The sequence below is a fragment of the Miscanthus floridulus genome, chromosome 18 (genome assembly GCF_019320115.1).
Source record: "Miscanthus floridulus cultivar M001 chromosome 18, ASM1932011v1, whole genome shotgun sequence".
NCBI classification, from domain to species: domain Eukaryota; kingdom Viridiplantae; phylum Streptophyta; class Magnoliopsida; order Poales; family Poaceae; genus Miscanthus; species Miscanthus floridulus.
The window spans coordinates 62,935,883-62,944,709 of NC_089597.1; the positions used below are offsets into that span (position 1 = coordinate 62,935,883).

Consider the following 8,827-nt stretch of genomic DNA (forward strand, 5'->3'; position numbering starts at 1 on the left):
TGCTGGCCTGGAGCTTTCCAATCAGCAAACTCCTTGTCCTGGATCAGACCATCACTGACAGGCTTGCGCAACTAATCCTCAGTCGTAGTCAGAGCCAGCTAGATCTTCTGAGCAGCCCTCATGGCCATGAATTCTTGATTTTCAATCACAGAAAGCTATGCCTCCTCGTCTAGAAAGGTTGCCTGGGACTTGCTCGCTGATTTCTTCCTACCCATATACTAGCGAAAGCAATAAAGCACTAAGAAACGATGATGCTCAGATGGCGGCGCTCAGATGACGGCGACGATGGCAACGACAGAGTTTTGAAGACTAGGGTTTCAAGGCACAAGTAGGGTAGCAAAGAAAAAGAAGAAGAAAGGCCTTTAAATAGATTTTTACAGCAATAAAAATGCAGCCCACCAGGCCCATTTAAACACGGCATGAGAATGCAATGATCCATTTCCCAACACAACTGACACAGCTGAAATGATGGACGACACATTTCTACACAAAGGTACAGTTCAACGGGCAGATTTCAGACTTATCCATCCAGCATCACGGCAGAGTTATCATATTGCTACAAAAAGAACTCATCAACCATGAAGCAATGAAGGGTTACCTCACAAGGAACACAAGAACTCGGTTCTTATAGAAAGAACTCGGGAATCTCATAAACAACCAGGACATCAGCAGAAAAAAGAATGACAACTCAGGAGACAAGATTCTTTCCATTATAAATAGCTTCAAAAAATACAAGATTACACATCTTACAAGACCCAACAAATTTGGTACTATGATGAGCAAGGTAGCAAAAAGGAACCTAGCACAGCTAGGCTCTAGAACGACTACGTGTTCTAAATTGCTACTCGGTAGAACAAACCACACTCGGTTACACTGTTTTCTTCAAAGGAAGAACGCAGTACATCCAAGGCGGAAATCAGCAGCACGGCGGGACAACATGGACCAGGGAAGACCTGCAGGCATCTATCTACCCAAGTCCGATGTGATGCCGGATCAAGCGTTGATCTACACTGGACAGTCGCAAAGTAGACGAGGAGGATCAACCCAGAACTGCTGGATGAAGGAACGTATCCCACATCACAAGACTTCCTCCAACTACCGCCACGTACTTCCTGGTGCAATGCCGCTGCGAGATTAGTCTACCTCTAATCCCTATCACAAGACTCCCTCCAGCTATGACAAAATATACAAGAACTACAAAATACGCCTGGGGGCTGCTCTACTTCACAAACTATCATATTCATGACTACAGAGATTTCAGACCACGCAACAAAATGCTCGATGAATCAAAACAACACACCAGGAGGGTATTTATAGACCAAAGAAGCAGTGCACATGGACCGGGAGCACCAACGGAACAAACCTAACAAAGGACACAGTAAAAAGATAGAATTCAATGAAAGAGTACTCAGGCGTGAAGGAACAATACTAAAAAAAGAGCATATTCGGAAGGATATACCAACACTGTATAACTCGTGAACAAACAGCATTTACACCCAACCACCACTATACAACTACATCTGACAACAGCATACTACCAGAGAATATGTCAAGACCCTGTACCCGAGTTCTTTCTGAATAAAAGAACCCAGATATATGCTCGGGGGCTACAATAGGAGAGGTTTTCAGTTCTTTGAACAACTCAGATTTAAGACCCTCCAACTCTTTGTTCCAAATAACAACAGGCTCGGGGGCTACACTCAGTGAGTGCACTTTTTCTTCAAAAAAGCGCACATCACTTAGAAGAATTCTTCAAGACAGGAGTTTTCAAAAAACATAAGATTCAAGACCCTCCAACTTTTTGTTCCAAATAGCAAGAGGCTCGGGGGCTACACTCAGTGAGTGCTCTTTTTTTCTTCAAAAAAGCGCACGTCACCAAGAAGACTTCTTCAAGACAGACCACCTCAAGGCCACAAGACAAAAAGAACCCGAACCGAGCTATATCCGAGTTCTTTTTTATAAAGAACCCGACGAAGAATCAAAGCAATTTCAAGACAAGACCCTCCAGCTCCTTGTTCCAAATAGCAAGAGGCTCGGGGGCAACACCTAGATGGGAGTACTTTTTTCTTCAAAAAAAAAGAAGGGTACACACCACCCAAAGATCTCACGAAACGCTACACGGTTTCGCTCAAGAAAGCACTCGGACGACGCTTGTTCCTACTCGGCAAGACCTAAAGGAACAAGACGAGGCTTCCAGAGCTCAACCATGAAGTGCTCAGGGGCTTGTCAATGCGGGACCCATGGGATACCCTTCAAGGAAGAGAGAAGATCTAGTCTAACTAGGATTCTTTTCCATATAATCTTAGTAGTAGTATTATTCTGTAATCCTACTAGGAACTCTTATTGTAAACCGACTAGGACTCTGACCTCCTAACTATATAAAGGGGGGTAGGGTTCCTAGAGGAATAACTGCAACACTTGATAATCAATCCAACGCAAATGGCTAACGCCGCCTAGACAGTAGTGCTATTACTCGATCACTGATCGAGGGTCCGAACCTAGGATAAATCGACTGTCTCTTGCGTTTACCGTCGAGTTCTGCATACACTGAAGCCCGAACAAACTGCCCCGGGTACCCCGTGGTAGGCTATCGGTGGTGAAACATCGACAGCAGGTGTGTATATATATATATACACACACACTACCCTGTAGCTGGCTACAAAATAACTTATTCTGTAGCCACTTTGAGTTACGATAATTACTATGTTAATTTATGAGATTATAGTAACTCCTTACTAAGTGGTTTACTATAACGTTATGGTAAATATTCACATATGTTACAGTAACCCAACTATCGTAAATATGTATTAACATTATCGTAAATTAGTATATAAAATTATCGTAAATGGCCGGCTATTGAATATACTCTCCCTATATATATAACTATATATATGTGTGTGTGTACTACAGCCTACTATTAAGCTATTGTGGACCATATAGAAAGCTTCCTTTTTAATCTTATGTTGTACCAATATTTTTTCATAGCGGAGAGAATTTCTTGTTTTTGACACTACTGAAATGAACCCTTCCTTGGTCCTGCAAAATGAAAAATTACTTATTTGACACTCTGTATCTTTCATGTCTAATATGACACACTTCCGTCAACTTTCATCTCTAATGGTGTGAAGTGGAGGGTGAAAAGATCATTTTACTCTTCTTCATCATGAAATGAACAATGAGCACAGTACGATTTTGTGTTTTTTGCTCTCATTATTCCACATATGTTGGAGCTTGTGTGCGCTTTATGCTTCTTTTTTTTTTAATTTGCAGCGGCGGCGGCCCGGCATGGAGGACGCTGACGTAGTGCAGCTAGAGGTGGCAATAGATTAGCATCCAAATCCTTATGGATAAATCCAACTAAATCCAAGGGGAAAAATCCAAGTCATAACCTATCCTAAAAAATTGTTTAATGTCCAATCCAATTCAATTTAATTGCTCTTATGTCCAAATCCAACTAATATAATCTAATATTAACAAAACTATTATAACTACCGGTTAATTCTATATCAAAAGTTGTATCTCATAATTTAAAAGCTTGCATTCACGCCTTAAAATTTTAGTTACATTGATTGAAATTTTGTTAAGCATGACTTAATATGATTGCCGAATACTTTGCGCACACTGATATGACTAGATACATAAGTGGGCCTCACGTCGAAAGTTGGACGCTAAAATTAAAAATCTAGCGTTTATACCTTAAAATTTTAGTAAAATCGACTTAAAATTTTTAAATGACTTAATATGATTACCCGCTACTTTATGTAGACCGATGTGACTAGATGTATATAGCCCCCATGTCGAAAGTCAGACCTTAAAATAAAAACCTCGTATTCATACCTTAAAATGTTAGCTAAATCTACTGAAATTTTTTGAAGATGACTTAATATAATTGCTTGCTACTTTGTGTAGATCGGTGTGACTGGAAATGGGCCCCACAATATAAACATTAAGTATACATTAAAAATTGATCTACCTCTCAAGTAGTTAAGTCCATGCAAATCCAATGGACACTGAACTTTTTGAGTTAATGTCCAATAGATTTTGGAGTTTTTTTGAATCAAATGACTATGGACATTCAAATTCAAATATATCCCATCCAAGTGCATCCAATGTAACTACAGTCCAATTAGAATTTGGATTATCCATTTTGTATCACTATGTGTCCATTTTCTGGCAGTGTATAATTTCATTCCATATCTATTTGACTTTATCTTTGCTTCCTTTTTTAAGACCCTATTTGGATCCGGCTTATTATTATAATGTAGACTATATATCGAATTATTATAATCTAGATTATGATTATAAAACTCAGGAGTGATTGGATGTCTACATTATCTATAGTGGTTATTATTGGTTAAAGCGACAATACGTATTTTAGTATTGCCCATTATTGCATTACAAGATTACTGTAATCTGTTAGTGTTTTGATTATAACAAACTATCCTCAAATGTAGCCGGTTTTGGATCATAATTAGATAGTTTTTGCTGATTATTGTAATCCTAATAGGATCAAACGTGCCCTAAGTTGTGATTTGGGAATTTAATATATAGCCAAAATATACCAAATAGCTATAAAAGATAATTAAAATATGCCAAGTAATGATGTGATTCCAACTTCCAACGCTTACCATGTGTTTTATGCAGTTTTAACACATGAATTTTTTTGCACCATAAGATTAAGATCCAACAGCCTCCATCCTTCTTCTACCTCCCGCCTCCAGCCTCCACAGATCACATATCACATATCACAATTTTATTTCTATGGAAGGACAAATCACAGACCCGCCGCCAGCCGGGGCGAGCTCGCCGGTCGCCGTCGTCGGCGCCTGTGGTTACCAGGTGAGAAAGAGAGAGGGAGAGAGATAAAAAAAAATCCATGTGTTTTTTTTTTACTAAAACACATGTGTGTTGTATATCACTTTTGTTATAAATACGTTGGCTGGCCATCCTTTTCTTGTAGTACTCAAATGCACATCATTTTCCATGGCTTCTCCTCTGATCCTGTGCATTTTCTTGTGCTTCTACCTTTCCATTGTTCATGGAGCTGGTAACGGCAGCTTTGTGACGGCGCCATCCAGCTCTTTTGAGCCAGAGACAGTTTGCTCCGGAGCGTTAGATACAGGATGACCTGCAGACCATGTCTGGTTTATTTCCTTCCTTCAAACACTTTAAACAAAACCTTATGATTAATTTCTGCACATATATGTTTCAGAGAAGCCAGAGCAGAACGGCTCCATCGTGTACGTCCCCCTAGTACACCGCCACGGTCCGTGCGTGCCGTCGCTATCCACAGACACGCCGTCCTTCGCTGAGATGTTCCGCAGAAGCCATGCTCGCCTGAGCTACATCGTGAGCGGAGTAACGAGGGGCATGGAGACATATGGAGACGGGAAGAAGGAAAGCGTCCCGGCCCACCTAGGCACCCCGTGAACTCGCTAGAGTACGTTGCCAAGGTGAGCTTTGGCACGCCGGCACTGCCACAGATCGTCGTCATCGACACCGGCAGCGACCTGTCATGGTTGCAGTGCAAGCCGTGCAGCTCCGGCCAGTGCTCCCCGCAGAAGGACCCCTTGTTTGACCCGAGCCACTCGTCGACGTACAGTGCTGTCCCCTGCGTCTCCGACACGTGCAAGAAGCTCGCCGCCGATGCGTACGGCAGCGGCTGTACGAATGGCAAACCGTGCGGGTTTGCCATCTCGTATGCTGATGGAACAAGCACGATGGGTGTGTACGGCAAGGACAAGCTGACGCTGGCGCCTAGGGCCATCGTCAACAATTTTTACTTTGGTTGTGGCCATAGCAAGAGCTCGCTGCCGGGCTTGTTCGACGGCCTCCTTGGGCTCGGCCGCTTATCGGAGTCGCTCGGCGCACAGTACGGTGGTGGTGGTGGCTTCTCGTACTGCCACCCTGCGGTGAACAGCAAGCCTGGGTTTCTTGCCCTTGGTGCAGGGAGGAATCCATCTGGCTTCGTCTTCACGCCGATGGGCAGGGTCCCCGGACAGCCAACGTTTTCCACGGTGACGCTCGCTGGGATCACAGTAGGCGGCAAAAAGCTTGACCTCCGGCCGTCGGCGTTCAGCGGGGGCATGATCGTAGACTCCGGCACCGTCGTCACTGGCCTCCAGTCGACGGCTTACCGGGCACTGCGGTCGGCATTCAGAAAGGCCATGGAGGCATACCGACCGGTTCCTGGTGACCTCGACACTTGCTACAACTTGACAGGTTATAAGAATGTCGTTGTGCCCAAGATTGCTCTGACGTTCAGTGGTGGAGCCACTATCAACCTGGATGTTCCCAACGGAATTATGGTGAATGGCTGCCTCGCTTTTGCGGAGTTCGGGGAGGATGGTAGCACCGGAGTCCTCGGTGGTAGGTTGATCTTCACCAATTTAGTCCAACGGCCAATTGGGCCCATGACTCGCGCTCTGATCGGAGGCGTCCAGCCGCTCTCCTGACTGCAGGCCCCCGTCGCGCAACGCTATGTAAAGGAGGTGTGGCTGGGGTTCCAGACACGAGGTTGATTGCAGCCGCCAGTTTCCCCACCGAGTCTAACCCTAGTCCGATTTATAGGGAGCGCTGTGAGCGACGGGAAGCTCCACCAGCCTTCACTGCCGTCACTGGACAGCGCCACCACGTCGTTGCTACCTCGGCGGCGGCGCCATGGCCGCGACTGCGCTCGACATGAGGTACATTAACAAGTCATTTATCTAAGTTGAGTTTTACCCGCTAGATCTGCATCTAGAGGTCCTATTAGTACTATTAATGGTATCAGAACCAAGTTGCTAGTGGGTAGATCCAGTTTGGGGTAGAAAAGTGAAACGGGATTAGAACCAAAACCCTAACCCTAAGGAAGAAGACCGCCGTCGCGCGGGAAGAAAACCGCGCCGCCACTTCGACGGCGCGCAGGAAGGGAGCCGCACCACGCGCGGACTCAGTAGAAGGAGGGTGTCGACAGAATATCGTCGGCAGTCCTCCGAAGGGTATCCCACGAAGGTAGATTGATCGGCAGAGAAGCGTGTAATCAAGAACAAGAAGACACACGAGTTAGACATGTTCAGTCCATCAGTATGACGTAATGCCCTACTCCTGTGGTCTGTTGGATTGTATTGGCTATCGTATGATATTGCGTGAGTTTGGAGGGGTCCCTATTCGCCTTATATAGTCCAGGGGACAGGGTTACAAGTCGGTTAGATTTGAGAGATAACCTGGAAAGTAATAACATATTACAGGAATCTTGGGATCATACGTATCCTAACAGATCTCGTATTATCTTTAGGATATCTTTCCGGTGTCTTGCGGGAGGCGTCGAGCAGGGTCGTGCCCCAAAAGGCTTCGTCTTGTGGGCTAGGCCGCTCCTAGGGGCGCAGCCCATGTGGTCCGCCGTGGGTATCCGAGGTCGTACCCCCCACAGCTAGTCCCCGAGTGCCTTGTACCTGTTGTGCAACTCCATCTTGAGCTTGTCCGAGCAGGTGCGAACAAAGCCGAGCAGTCAAACTCATGGTCCGAGCACCGTGATGTGTTGCCGAGCAGTTGTGAGCAGTCGTCGAGTAGTGTGAACCGTCACCGAGCAGCGTGAACCATCACCGAGCAGCGTGACCCAAGTACGGCTTGCCATAAGGGTGTAAGGAGCTCAAGTTCAGAATAGAAAATTTCTTCGCAGTGGACCAAGTGTGACCACGAGAAAAGGAGATAGTCTTCTTCAGCTTCAAGAGGCGCGGAGTCTTCCAGAATAAGGCAAACACATTCACCGCGAGGTGAAGTGTGCCTACTTAGTCCCTGAGCTTGACAGTAGATGACGTAGGCATGTGGTGCCAGGGTCCAAAGTAGAAGAATAGTAGAAAACCAGCCGAGCAGGCAGCCAGTCCCCGGGCGTAGCCCCAAAATGAGAAAAAGCACATTCACCGCAAGGTGAAGTGTGCCCACTTAGTCCCTCAGCTTGACAGTAGGTGACGTGGTCACGTAGTGCTAGGGTCAGAAACAGCAGTCAACTGGAGAAAAATCCCAAATGCGGTGAGGAACCGAGATGTAATGCTGACGCAGTCCCCGAGCCACAAGAGGAAATCCTGGAGAAAACAGAATCGTGGAGAAAATACCGGAGTAACGGTTGTACAGTAATAATTACTGAGCCATAACGGTTGGCGGAGAAGTCTACGAATATTCGGCGAACTGTAACAAATTGCGGAGATAAATTAGCGATACGAGCCGCGTTTGGGCGAAAGCCCAGTTAACAGCCCACCTTGTTGTTGCGGAGAATTCGGAGAAGCGCAAATTGCGGGAACGGTTTCCCAAACACCCTCGAATGCGAAAAGGTGGGGGTGCTTTATAACTGTGCCGCCGCACCCCGTGCTCCCACCTTTGCCACTTTGCCATTTCATCTTCCTCCTCAGCCCTCGCATTTCTAGATTCACATCCACACTTGCTTCCACCACCAAACCCTAACCAGATTTGAGAGATGGCGCCGAAGAAGGGAGCTGCGAAACCGAAGAAGACGAGCCCCCAAAAGGCGAGTGCTGAAATCTGGCGTGACGAAGAGTGGGTGTCATCGCGAATGGGAGAGACAGAGCTCAACAGATTGGTGGAGGTGGGCGTTCTACCTGACCGTGTCACCGCCGGATGGTGGCCAGCCCTCGATGAGCCCTAACGAAGTTGTAGTGTTTGAAGATTATTTCTGGCGCGGGTTGGGATTTCCTGTTCACCCATTCTTGAGGGATTTGTTGGAATTCTGGAGAGTCAGCCTGTGCAACCTCCACCCAAACACAATATTGCATATATCTATCTTCATCCATTTCTGTGAGGCGTTCCTCGGAATCCTTCCCCACTTCAACCT

At 45.9% G+C, this 8,827-nt stretch overlaps 1 pseudogene; it reads left to right on the plus strand.

The window, feature by feature from the left end:
- Positions 1-4,983: 4,983 nt before the first annotated feature.
- LOC136523958 (aspartyl protease family protein At5g10770-like) lies at positions 4,984-6,455 on the plus strand (annotated as a pseudogene).
- The last annotated feature ends 2,372 nt before the right edge of the window (positions 6,456-8,827 follow it).